At 42.1% G+C, this 14,577-nt stretch overlaps 1 protein-coding gene across 1 annotated transcript in view; it reads right to left on the bottom strand.

Annotated features, from left to right (window-relative positions):
- LOC138202201 (uncharacterized) overlaps positions 1-14,496 on the bottom strand; it is a 25,294-nt gene extending 10,798 nt beyond the window's left edge. Inside the window, exon 1 of the mRNA XM_069156018.1 lies at positions 14,064-14,496. The gene's annotated coding sequence lies outside the window, so the exon portion shown is untranslated. The remainder of the gene's footprint in view (positions 1-14,063) is intronic.
- Positions 14,497-14,577: the final 81 nt, after the last annotated feature.

The following is a 14,577-nucleotide window of genomic DNA, read 5'->3' as shown; positions in this document are numbered from 1 at the left end:
GACAAAAAGTCATACTACAGCATGTCGTCCAAATATGATCAAAAAGTCACACTACAGCACGTCGTCCAAAAAGTGACAAAAAGTCATACTACAGCATGTCGTCCAAATATGATCAAAAAGTCACACTACAGCATGTCGTCCAAAAAGTGACAAAAAGTCATACTACAGCATGTCGTCCAAATATGATCAAAAAGTCACACTACAGCACGTCGTCCAAAAATGATCAAAAAGTCACACTATAGCACGTCGTCCAAAAAGTGACAAAAAGTCATACTACAGCATGTCGTCCAAAAATGATCAAAAAGTCACACTACAGCATGTCGTCCAAAAAGTGACAAAAAGTCATACTACAGCACGTCGTCCAAAAAGTGACAAAAAGTCATACTGCAGCATGTCGTCCAAATATGATCAAAAAGTCACACTACAGCATGTCGTCCAAAAAGTGACAAAAAGTCACACTATAGCATGTCGTCCAAAAAGTGACAAAAAGTCATACTACAGCATGTCGTCCAAAAATGATCAAAAAGTCACACTACAGCATGTCGTCCAAAAAGTGACAAAAAGTCACACTATAGCATGTCGTCCAAAAAGTGACAAAAAGTCACACTACAGCATGTCGTCCAAATATGATCAAAAAGTCACACTACAGCACGTCGTCCAAAAAGTGACAAAAAGTCACACTATAGCATGTCGTCCAAAAAGTGACAAAAAGTCACACTACAGCATGTCGTCCAAATATGATCAAAAAGTCACACTACAGCACGTCGTCCAAAAAGTGACAAAAAGTCACACTATAGCATGTCGTCCAAAAAGTGACAAAAAGTCATACTGCAGCATGTCGTCCAAATATGATCAAAAAGTCACACTACAGCATGTCGTCCAAAAAGTGACAAAAAGTCACACTATAGCATGTCGTCCAAAAAGTGACAAAAAGTCATACTGCAGCATGTCGTCCAAATATGATCAAAAAGTCACACTACAGCATGTCGTCCAAAAAGTGACAAAAAGTCACACTACAGCATGTCGTCCAAAAATGATCAAAAAGTCACACTACAGCATGTCGTCCAAAAAGTGACAAAAAGTCATACTACAGCATGTCGTCCAAATATGATCAAAAAGTCACACTATAGCATGTCGTCCAAAAAGTGACAAAAAGTCATACTACAGCATGTCGTCCAAATATGATCAAAAAGTCACACTACAGCATGTCGTCCAAATATGATCAAAAAGTCACACTTCAGCACGTCGTCCAAAAAGTGACAAAAAGTCACACTACAGCATGTCGTCCAAATATGATCAAAAAGTCACACTACAGCATGTCGTCCAAAAAGTGACAAAAAGTCACACTACAGCATGTCGTCCAAAAAGTGACAAAAAGTCACACTACAGCATGTCGTCCAAATATGATCAAAAAGTCACACTACAGCATGTCGTCCAAAAAGTGACAAAAAGTCACACTACAGCATGTCGTCCAAAAAGTGACAAAAAGTCATACTACAGCATGTCGTCCAAATATGATCAAAAAGTCACACTACAGCATGTCGTCCAAATATGATCAAAAAGTCACACTACAGCATGTCGTCCAAAAAGTGACAAAAAGTCACACTACAGCATGTCGTCCAAATATGATCAAAAAGTCACACTACAGCATGTCGTCCAAAAAGTGACAAAAAGTCACACTACAGCATGTCGTCCAAAAAGTGACAAAAAGTCATACTACAGCATGTCGTCCAAATATGATCAAAAAGTCACACTACAGCATGTCGTCCAAATATGATCAAAAAGTCACACTACAGCATGTCGTCCAAATATGATCAAAAAGTCACACTACAGCACGTCGTCCAAAAAGTGACAAAAAGTCACACTACAGCATGTCGTCCAAATATGATCAAAAAGTCACACTACAGCATGTCGTCCAAAAAGTGACAAAAAGTCACACTACAGCATGTCGTCCAAATATGATCAAAAAGTCACACTACAGCACGTCGTCCAAAAAGTGACAAAAAGTCACACTATAGCATGTCGTCCAAAAAGTGACAAAAAGTCATACTGCAGCATGTCGTCCAAATATGATCAAAAAGTCACACTACAGCATGTCGTCCAAAAAGTGACAAAAAGTCACACTATAGCATGTCGTCCAAAAAGTGACAAAAAGTCATACTGCAGCATGTCGTCCAAATATGATCAAAAAGTCACACTACAGCATGTCGTCCAAAAAGTGACAAAAAGTCACACTACAGCATGTCGTCCAAAAATGATCAAAAAGTCACACTACAGCATGTCGTCCAAAAAGTGACAAAAAGTCATACTACAGCATGTCGTCCAAATATGATCAAAAAGTCACACTATAGCATGTCGTCCAAAAAGTGACAAAAAGTCATACTACAGCATGTCGTCCAAATATGATCAAAAAGTCACACTACAGCATGTCGTCCAAATATGATCAAAAAGTCACACTTCAGCACGTCGTCCAAAAAGTGACAAAAAGTCACACTACAGCATGTCGTCCAAATATGATCAAAAAGTCACACTACAGCATGTCGTCCAAAAAGTGACAAAAAGTCACACTACAGCATGTCGTCCAAAAAGTGACAAAAAGTCACACTACAGCATGTCGTCCAAATATGATCAAAAAGTCACACTACAGCATGTCGTCCAAAAAGTGACAAAAAGTCACACTACAGCATGTCGTCCAAAAAGTGACAAAAAGTCATACTACAGCATGTCGTCCAAATATGATCAAAAAGTCACACTACAGCATGTCGTCCAAATATGATCAAAAAGTCACACTACAGCATGTCGTCCAAAAAGTGACAAAAAGTCACACTACAGCATGTCGTCCAAATATGATCAAAAAGTCACACTACAGCATGTCGTCCAAAAAGTGACAAAAAGTCACACTACAGCATGTCGTCCAAAAAGTGACAAAAAGTCATACTACAGCATGTCGTCCAAATATGATCAAAAAGTCACACTACAGCATGTCGTCCAAATATGATCAAAAAGTCACACTACAGCACGTCGTCCAAAAAGTGACAAAAAGTCACACTACAGCATGTTGTCCAAAAAGTGACAAAAAGTCACACTACAGCATGTCGTCCAAATATGATCAAAAAGTCACACTACAGCATGTCGTCCAAAAAGTGACAAAAAGTCACACTACAGCATGTCGTCCAAAAAGTGACAAAAAGTCACACTATAGCATGTCGTCCAAAAAGTGACAAAAAGTCACACTACAGCACGTCGTCCAAAAAGTGACAAAAAGTCATACTACAGCATGTTGTCCAAATATGATCAAAAAGTCACACTACAGCACGTCGTCCAAAAAGTGACAAAAAGTCACACTACAGCACGTCGTCCAAAAAGTGACAAAAAGTCATACTACAGCATGTTGTCCAAATATGATCAAAAAGTCACACTACAGCATGTCGTCCAAAAAGTGACAAAAAGTCACACTACAGCATGTCGTCCAAAAAGTGACAAAAAGTCATACTACAGCATGTCGTCCAAAAAGTGACAAAAAGTCACACTATAGCATGTCGTCCAAAAAATGACAAAAAGTCATATTATAGGATGATCTATATTTTTTTTGCATATTTTGGACGACAGACCATAGTATGACTTTTTTAGGATATTTGTGACGACATGCTATAAGTATGACTTCCGTTCATGTTATGGAAGCAAGCACAGTGGTGCAGCTGTCAGCGTTGTTGTCTCAGTTTAAAGGTCAGTGGTTCGATTCCAGCCTGGGACATTCAATGCGGAAACCTCGTGTTCCTGCACATGTAATAAACTAAACTATGTTGTTCAAAATATGGACGACCAAGTTATGCATATAGTAATAACGCAAAACAAATGTCATGCATGTAGTCATTAATGTGACAAAGAGTCACACACTAAGTTCCAGGCCCACAGTTTTCACGTCCCAGAGATATTCCTTTAAGTTTGTGTTTCTGGCCGTCTAACTCGGTCTGTCTACGTTTTTCTAGAAATATCAGGAAAACGAAAAAACAGCCTCTAATTTTTTTTCTGTCTTTTTTTTTTAACAAGACAAAGAAACGAAACATTAGTCTTAATATTTCCGAGTCTCGCCTTTACCAAAAGAGACAGAATTCATCCTGTATTTTTATTTCTGTGTCTCGTTTGCGAGCCGTTTTATCGTTTTCTACATATGTCTATGAAAAGTACACAGACCAAGTTAGTTTCTGACACTGGAAATGACTTATTTCGGCGTCCACTCCCTTTTTTGCTCAGTTTTGGTCACCTTTGAATGCCTGAGGGAAATATTTGACCTTTTAGCTGCTGTTTGTGCCATGAAATAACCTGCAGAGAAAATCTTCCTGCTGCTGCTCGAAACGAGGCTGTTTAGAGATGTGGGACCACAGCAGGTAAGTCGTGGGCTGTAAAACCAAAACAAAGAGCTGAAAGACACTAAAACTGGCAGCTTATATATAATATATACAATATTTGTTAATGTTATCTGTGGGTACGTCACTAAAAGCGAACCCTTTCACATCACACTCAGACATCTGATCCAATTGTTCAAATTAAAATATCCATCAAGTGTGGCTTTAAGATTTGAAAGGAGCTTTACAATTCAGTGGACGAGACAACAGCTGGGAAACTTTTAAGATTAGAAACATGTACTTTTAGTAATCTGAAACTTTGATTCACTTTTTCAGGAGTTGATTAAAAGTTACATTTGTCGTGGAACAACACGCTCAGTTTTACATTATTTTCAGCCGTCAGAAATCCTTGACGGTAAAATATGTGTTATGGCGTGACAGGGTTCAAAGGTCGCTGCCACACTCTCTACATGAATAGTGTTTTAAAAAATAAAACCTTGCGGTGTTCGGGAGCACGCAGCGTACCGGCTCGATGGCCTGTGAAATGTGGCAGTTGCCCCGTATGACAGTAGCCAGCCACCACAGCATCAATAAAGCCTGGAGCCACTTTCTAACGTCAGCACCTGATGTCTGACCTATATGACACTCTCAAAATGTCTCCATAGAAACACGGTGTGCTGTTCGGCAGACTGTAATTTCCTGCCCACACATATAAGGAGCGTGTTTCAAAAATCGGATCCGTGACCTCATTTTAACAATGGCTGAGATTGTTGTTATAGCAGCGGCTGACCACCAGATGTCAGGATAGTACGCTGAAGGGAGCAGGTCAGGCCCACTGAGAATTAAGTCCTTAGTTTACAGGGCTGACGTCACAGGCCCTGCAGTGGCAGGCCTCCATCCATCCATAAGAATTCCATAGCTCTTCTGTGTGTGTGTGTGTGTGTGTGTGTGTGTGTGTGTGTGTGTGTGTGTGTGTGTGTGTGTGTGTGTGTGTGTGTGTGTGTGTGTCAGATCGAATGACAGTGAAGTATGTGTGTGCGCCGCCCGTCAGGGTGTCAGTCACCCAGCGAGGGATGCACTCAGTCATCGATGGTTCATGAGTTTCATCATACAGCAACAAAAAAACTTCTCGTGTATCTCTGTTACTGTAAAATGTTAAAACACTTTGACCCCGAAACAGTTGGAGGTACGTGTTCGAAGCATTATTCAGTAGGTTTTTGAGGAGGTCAGAGCAGAACTTGACTCCAACACTTCCCAGATATAATTCGTTTTTTTTTTTTTTAAATAAACGTTGCAGATTTTTGTCGCTGTTCCTAGTGCTCATTTTTTTTAAACCATAAACATAGATTATTTTATATTAAACTGTCTGCATTTCCCCCCCCAAATGATCTTTTTCTAGTTTAGGACACGTCTAAAAAAATGTTTTGGCAAATAATAAAATAAATGATGTTACACGTGCGACATAACGTACACGATGGACGCTAAATAGTTTCACACAGGACACAAACAGACACTCCTGTGTCCGATCCGTCCAATCCACCCGACCTCACGCCTGGACTTTTTTTTTTCCACTCTCTCTATATACTCCATTGCTCCCATCGTTATTACCGCGACCGCTAGAGGTCGCTATAAATGTAAATATAGGACGTTTGTCGTTTTCAGAATGAGGCTGGTCTGTGGTAAATATTAGATCTGCATCTGAAACAGGACTCCGAATGAAGGTTCGCCGGCACGCGACGCCTCGACTTAATAAACGATCACGATTTCATGGCGGCGTGTACAGCTTGCTCCGCTGCCCCCACGTGGCTAAAAGAAAGGTGTCGATGCAGATCTGAAGAATTCAAGGCGACATTTTGATCAAACAACAATCAGCACAGTCAGCGACTGAGATAACTGCCGGGCGTTTAGCTTCTGAACCAGCATATGTGTTGGAGCAGCAGCAGCAGTCGTAAAGAACACTGTAATTAGTAAATGGCTCAACACTCATGTCAGAAAAAAAACAAAAACACCAAACAAACAAGAGACACACTGAAACCACTTTCCACGGCTGAAGCAGCCTTGTATAACAGCCATACCAGAGCTGTTACATAACTGATATGCAGATGTGGCCTTTCCAACGACAATCTTTAACCGTAACAATAGTCCGATACGTCACTGCAGTGATATCAGTCAGTCTGTGTTTACTGATGTCGCTCGGTAGAAGAAGAGATTCTAACTCTGTTCTCACGGTGTCCTTCGTTCAGCAAGTTACACTGGGTCACTCCCTCACAGAGGACCTCTCACTGATGATGACAAACAGTTGGCGTCATGACTGGATTAGTGTGTCTGTCTACCTCTGTCTGTGTGTGTGTGTGTGTGTGTGTGTGTGTGTGTGTGTGTGTGTGTGTGTGTGTGTGTGTGTGTGTGTGTGTGTTACCTCCCTGGGACCAGTCGTTCTCATGGGGGAGAAAAAAAGCTCGGTCCTAAGTTAATGCAATGTCCTACCAAAGATGGCCGCGCAACACTTTTTTTTGTTTTACTTGTATCTTTGAGGTCCAAATGAGGATGCATGTCAGATTTCAAAACCTACTTTTACTGTAAGACCTTTTTTTTTTTTTTTTCTTTTCTTTTCTATCTCAGAATAGAATTAGAATAGAATTAGTAATTGTACTGGCTTTCAACGAAATTTGAAGGCATATCACCTGAGCATGGAACAACAAGAACATATGCTACAAGTATAAAACTATAGGCATATATTTATACCTACATATATGTATTTATTTATCTGTATATATAAAGTCTATACACAACCTCAGCAAACACATGCACACACTCATTGCTACACATGCATCCCATCATATTCCACGAGAATATGATCATCTTATAATTTAGGGCAAAAGACGTGGGATATTACGAATTGCAAATCCCAGTTTTGGTATTGCACGAAGGTAGTATTTGTCTACTGGGTATGTCCATTCAGTTCTTTAGTTTACACTAACTGTCCTCACAAAGATAGTTTGGACATTTTAGATTTTAGTTGCAGCCGTAGGTTAGTTGGAGGTTTGGACTTCTGTTCTTGAGAATAACATCCGGTGCCAAAAAGGGTGCCAGGAATCCATGTCATCGCTGAGGACGCTCACGAGAGCGGGACGACCGTGGGGGGTGAACGAGCGGGTGGATGTTTCTTTTTTTCCCCGCATGACCTAAACCGTGAGTACGTTTCCTGCGCAGCAGTTCGCAGCTGGACTCTCGTACTGAAACTGACCGACGCGAGGAGGTTTTAAACGCACGTTTTTAAGTCTCCAACGTGTTCTCGTTTTTTTTGTTGTTTTTTTTCTCCCGCTGCTTTTGGGCAAACAGGCGAGATCGCTGCAGCACTCGGGCGGATCGGAGGCAACGCGACGAACAGAACAGGGGGAGGCGAGGTTTTGCGATGGAGGAGAGGCGTACAAAGAGGGGTGAGAGGAGACGGGACGAGGGAGGAGAGGCGAGAGAAAGCAGGGCAGAAGGGGGGGGTGGAGGGGGGGGTGGAGGGGGGGGGGGGTCCGGCACTCTGCCAGCATGCAGGTCTAATATGAAAAACGATGTCTGCAGCTGCAGCGACAGGCGACCGAGGATGGATCCAGTTCTGCATCAGAGACACTACATCACATCACATTTTACACACACACGCACACGCACACGCACACGCCGCCGCTGTAAATCATCTGTTATATGTAAGAGGGTTACGTAATAGATCAACCCTTAAAAATCAGCGCGCAGCATCACTCAGCCGCAAAATTCAGAGATTTACATCACGCAGCACAATGACTGTTACACCTTAACAACAAAGATAAATCACCGTGACAAATCACAGGAGTTTCCTGGTTGTTGCCACCGCGCTTCCCCCTCAGGGTGCACACTCATCTTTTCCCAGGTTCACCGACTTGTCAACACATCTTCACTCACTTCTGCTCGAACATATAATCATCTGCAGACGCTGTTAACCGACGCAGCGTTTCAAAATGTGTCACTGACGAGTTAATTTGAACACAACGAGACAGGTCTGAGCTTTTTTTTCCACAGAATTCATTTGACAGGAATCAGTCTGCGCTGCTTTAGAGCATAAAGTGAAATGTTTTGTGGGATAAAAAAAAAAAAGCAAGAAGGTTCTCTTCTTCCAGAGTAAATGTCTCGTGTTAAAGGACAAAGCTGCCAGTGTTTTGCTGCTTCCAGGGACAACAGTCTTTCAGCTGGTCGACGTGAGTGAAATATTTAAACACGTGCCAGATCAGATGATCTTAGCTTTTTGGTTTTTTTGTCCGGCTCCATCATGAGGTTCATATTTGCTGTTTTGTGTGAAATCTCTTGAAATGCTGAACAGATGTGCCTCTGAGGATGAACTGTAATCACTCTGGCGATCTCCTGACTTTTCTTCTAAAAACATGTATTTGTCCAACGCGTTACTGCAGAACTCAATAACTGCAAACCCAACGGGACTCCCATCAACGCCAGCCTGACTTACTACTGTAAAGCTGATTAGCAATTGTTAGCATGCTAACTCAGAACATGTTATATTATTACAGTAGACTATGGTAAACATTACACAGAGCTTCCGGCTCTGACAAGGGAGGCCATTGTGAAAGTGCCATAAAGTGCAATACCACCGCGGGCCACTAGAGGCCGGCTCCAAAAAGACTCCCGCTCCATGGACTCCCATTCAACTTCTCTTGTGAAATAAAAAGTCAATACATTTTTTTTACACAAGTCTTAACGGGGGTATTTGTTGAAGTCACTGCTTCTTCTTCTTATTATTATTACGGTGGTCCATCTGAAAATGATGCCATCATTATTTAGATACTAAACCTCAAAAAGTGGTCCGTTTGATCGACGGGCCTTTAGTTCAGTCAGGTTTTCGCTACAGGCGGGCGGGCGTGGTGTTTTTAGGTTCTGAATAAGATTGGGCCGGATCCACTGCTCGCTCCTTCAAATATAGTGACGTCAACGGTGTACGACATCGAAAAAAAAAAAAGGTTTCCACGGTTGTTTGTCTTCGCATGCTGAATCTTTGCTCTGCTCCGCTTTGTTTTTAATGGCGGTCAAACAGTTGTAGTTGGTCTTGGTTGCTCACATTAATGACGCCCCCGGCCCCTGACATTAGTGGTAGTACCAGCCGAGCACTGGTGCGACTCTGGAACCAGTTATTTTGGCGGCGAGACGAGGGAGATAGGAATGAGTTACTAACTAAAAAAAGATTTGAGGTGAATGTTTTTGTTGTGTTGTTCACTTATCCGTTGTGATGTTGTTGTTTTTTTTATGCTCCATAGTGTATTTGTTCTAGATCTGAGCAGATATTGTGTTTGTAAATAATGTCTTCCTAAAAACTTTTGCAATAAAGGCCGGTTGCTTTTATTTTAAGATCATTTTTTTCTCATGCTCCGAGCCAGAAATCTTCACTTCGGCAGCAATTACACACAAAACTTTACAGTTGTATTACCGCCTGTACTCTGATGGCTTTTACTGAGGGTTTTGTTTTTTTCCTGTATCATTCATAGCCGGATTTGCAAACCATTTTATTCCTAAAAACATGGCAGAAATTGATTTATTAATGGAAGTATTTTCTAATTGAGTGAAATTCTTTGAAACAAGAAGTTTAAACCTGTCTTTATCCAATGTTCATGCGTTAGCTGTGGACATTTTTTTTAAATTATATGCACCTTTTGTTTTTGAGCTAATACCTACGATTTTCCAGTTAAGTTTTCATTCTTATCATTTTTCACGACTTTACGTAAGTGTTTTCTTTATCATCAGCCTGTGAGCTAACTTATTTAGCTAATTTAATTCAGTCATTAATACATGCAAACAAAAAAAACAACTTTTCATCCCAGACCTCCTCCACTGAGGCCCTCAGTCCCACTTTCCCCCGTACTACTACCACCACCACCACCACCACCACTACTACTACTACACCTCAGTTGCTGTCTTCCTATTTGCATCGTTTTCCATTTCATGTGTACCGTCGGTGCTCAGCTTGTCGCAATGGCCTGATTAACTGCAGGGATCATTAATGTTTCATCTGATCTAATCAAACCCCTGCTGTCGCCACAGAGCTGCCTCACAGTCACGACAACAGCGCAGAGCTGCAGTGTCAGTGAGCGCGACTGTAACAGAAAATCATGTCTGATTAGCTCAAACTGTGTTTATAAAAATAAAATAAATTTAAAAAAAAAAATCACATTAGGTTAAGTGTAAGGGAGGAGCTTGAAAATATGACACTGCATTAGTTTACTGCGGGATTATGTAGAGAAACACAAGATGGTATGAAGAATGCAAAAGTAAAAGAGCTCTCTGGAACAAAGAGCTTCCAGCAACATGCACCGTTCCCGTGTGACCGTCTGCGGCTGGGACGTCCTGCAGTGTAACAGCCCGCTAATTCACCTGTAAACCCCTTTTTTTTTTTTTTACGACTCGTTTCCCCTCCTTGTTTTTTTTTGAAAACGTCCTTCTCCGCATTCCAGCCTCTCTGCCCATCTGTGAAGGAGGAAACCGAGACCGAGCGATGTGCACGGAGGAGTGCGCGTCACTCACACGGCAAGCGACGAGGGGGTGATATCGAGGGAAGCGAAAAAGAAAGAAAGAAAGAAATAGGAAACACGCACTGGGCTGACACGCACAGTGTCCCGTCCCTGTGCACCATGTGGGGTGACTTTTCCTCCCAACGGAACCACATGACATGGCAAGAGGAACAGCGTGTGTCCGTCTCTGTTACTTCCCCTGGTGGTCGGTGGTCTCTTTTTATTCACGTGTGCACACACACACAACTTCCCCTGCTTCCAGTCTCAGTGTAATGTATTGTTTTAGTGTGTGTGTGTGTGTGTGGCTGCTAAGTCTGGTGCTAATGCGTTCAGGCAGGCGGCACTGATACAACAGTGAGAGCAGAGATAAAGCCGGCTTTGTGTCCGACTCAGGATCTCGGGCACAGAGTGGCTGAAATGGCACACAGCCATTGTCACAGGTTCACTGCGGTCACACACACACACGCACGCACACGCACACGCACACACACGAACAGGGAGCTGATGACACCAGCATTGGGTGAAACCGCAGATATTAAAGCGGCAATTGCGACACTGATTAACATCAATAAATAACGGCCATATTATTTTGAGACATCGGTATAATGACTGTAAACAAACAGCACCGTCTGTCCGGACTGGCCGCTTGTACGCTGCGAGCTGTCAGCTGGCTGCAGAGGAAATGTGCAGGATTGTACGATAAAACCAAACACAAAGAGTGCCGGTCTTTGAGCCGGACCGACGCCGAAATGAATGGATTGTTTTGACCACTTTAGGGCGGCGTAAAAAAAAACAACAACAACTATAAGCATTCAACTGACCATCTTACACACCCAACATATGGAGGAACTTCAGCATTAACTTTGAGTGTTGTGTCTGGCCCAAGCAGCAACGTCCCAGACTGAAAAATGAAGCTAAATGCAGAGGTGCCAAAAACCGTATTTCCTGTATTTCCGCAAATGGCCACTTGAGCCCGTTTACCCTGCCAAAAAGCCCCAAAAATCGGCTATACGTCCACTTATTTAGTGCAGTCTGTTGTCAGGCCAACAGTCCTATATTCAGTCTCCTTTAAACTCTGATTTGGTCTCCACCAGCTACTAAATGCTCCGCTACGTTCACCAGCTCCCAACTTTGTCTGTCTGCCATTTGGTGGAGGGGAGAGAGGGTGCAGTGGGTTTAAGAGGTTTTAGCTGCCTGCTACATCTGGAAATGAGCTTGATGAGAGCTTTGAGATGGAACCTAAATGGTAAAAGTGTAGGCCAAAAATAATTAAAAAAAAAAAAATCAGCTGAAACAGGCTTAAACACTTATTGCAACTCATTGGCGGATGTGTGAAAAGCTAATGTGAAAGTGTTTTTTCAATTTATTTTCTCTTAAGTGTAAGAGGTGTAGGAGAGAAATGATGGAAATCAATCACAAAGTCCCCGAACCTCCACTCAGCCTCTGCATGAGGCAGACTGATTTTTTTTTTTTTTAGAGACAGGTTTCTTTCAAGGGTCTTTCATAAAAGCTCAAATATGACACTATATTTTTTTGCAGGTACTCCGAGTTAAATGATTAAACATGATAGTCAAATTTGAGCAAAGTTTATTTAGTTAGCGTCCATCTATAGAAAGAAAACCCATGAAACCCCAGAACCGCCAACAAAGTCTCATGGAAGTTGCTGAACGCTACAAAATAAGCAGCCTTTCATCTTCACAAAACTCAAAAGGTTTTTCAGATTGACCCTGCAGTATTATAAACATTTTATTATAAAAGCTATTTACAGTTACCCCATATCTTAGCTTTTCAGAAAGAGGAGTGACTGATAGTTAAATATTGTTAAATTTAGCTATCATCTCTTTTTTTTTTGGACATGAAAATGCTTGTTATCTGTTCATCACAACAATATTAAAGTCTTATGCAGGATTGTACATGTTTTATATATATTTTATATATATATACTGCAAATATTAAACCAAACACAGAGTTTGAGAACCTCAAATTAAAGTTAAACGTCTGTGGAAGGAAATTAATGTCACTGTAATATTCATATGACTTTAGCAGTCAGTGACTTTGGTCCACAATAAAAACCTGAACCACTCTTAATTTCCTCAGAGAACAAGTAAGATTGTCTCGACAGGCTGACCGATGTGGAACCATCAAAACACACAGATGCTCATTTTCCAAGTCATTTCCAGCAGCTCCTGAACCGTGACGGCTGCTGACCGGACACGACGCATCGCTCCTGCAACAGATCTTTTGTCGTTTGTTGTTGATGTGCTGTATTAGTATTCGTTTGTTTTTAAAGTTACCATTCAAAGAAGAAAGTCACCTTTTAAAAATCGGCTGGTTTCTTTCATTCCGACTATACAGTCTCGCTCTAACACGCCCTCCGGTTCTCCACCCAGACATACCTCGTGTTTACACTGTGCATGTACCGTATCTGCACGTATGTATGTATGTGTATGCATGTATGTATGTATGTGTGTGCATGCGTGTGTCACCTTTAGCTGCAGCTTGTCCCGTGTCGGGCCGGACCCCCCCCCCCCCCACCTGTAGAGAGAACAGGGGAAGGTGAGGTGCCCGGTTACAAATGCACCCGATGTCACTGCGTCCTTTCTGCTCGCCTGCCCACCTCCACACAGTGTCCTCTGTCTCTCTCTCTCTCCCCCCCCCCCTCTCCCTCCCCCGCCCGCCCGCATACCTCCCAGGTATCCTGTACGTACCTACAACTCCAGGCTCTGAACAGTGCACCTGTTAAGATAACGACGCTGTAACCACGGTGTTCTCTCCTACTTGTATGCTTTAAGACTTTTACCAATGAAAATGATTTATAAGTTATCGCTAAAAAAAAACGTATACTTAGTCCGGCCGGCTTCACATTCATTTTTAACCTATCTTCTGCTCCCCGAGTCTTTGCTATACGTTATACTTTCTCTTTCATTTGCTGTTGCAAAAAAAAAAAACCTGTTAAACTGGAGGGGGGGCGGGGGGGGTTCTGTTAATATGTACTAAGTGAAACTTGAGCGTCTCGTCAATTTAACAGGAAAACAGAAGAACAGAACCGTGTTGAATTTGTAAGCTTCCAACAACAACATCAGCTCCTGAGCCACAAGCGCCGTCCTGTTCTTCGCCTGCACCTTACCGTGCTTTATTTGTGCTTGACCGGAGCTTTGACGTGTAAAGATACGTTTGTACTCACATGAAGGGATTTCTCCTCTCGATTCTGCAAGCTCAAGTTGTTCCAGCAGCGTCTCAAAAAGGGAAGGAAAAGAGCGTTTAGCAACAGCCGACGTGTACCCAGACACGGTGAAAGAACCGAAGGCGCACCGTCCGGTTTTCTTGTAAACAAAAATAAGTTCTCACCTGAATAGAAAATGCACGGGAAGGTCCAATACGTCTCTCGAGTGCATTTTGTTCCTCAAATGAAATTGACAACGGTCATCATTTTATACGCGTTGTTTGCTGCCGGGTACCTTTAAAAAGGGATTTGTGTGTATAATGATTTAAAACAAGAGTTTCATTACGTTTCAAACAGGAATTTTCAAATGAAAGCGTTTCTATTAGTTTAAAAAAAAAAAAAAAAAAAAAATACAGTTAAGACTGAGGTCGGACCAATTTACCAGCGGTGGACCTTTCAGTGTCCTACGGTGGCTGCATGTGAAGCTGCGTTGTGTCCGCACACCATCCGGTGACCCAGAAAACAGCGTCCCGGT

The sequence above is a fragment of the Embiotoca jacksoni genome, unplaced genomic scaffold, assembly GCF_022577435.1.
Source record: "Embiotoca jacksoni isolate LCO1_2020_lvr unplaced genomic scaffold, fEmbJac1.0.p SCAF_20, whole genome shotgun sequence".
Lineage (NCBI taxonomy): Eukaryota > Metazoa > Chordata > Actinopteri > Embiotocidae > Embiotoca > Embiotoca jacksoni.
Note: the sequence above shows the minus strand (reverse complement) of the source record. Positions and strands in the feature narration are given on the sequence as shown.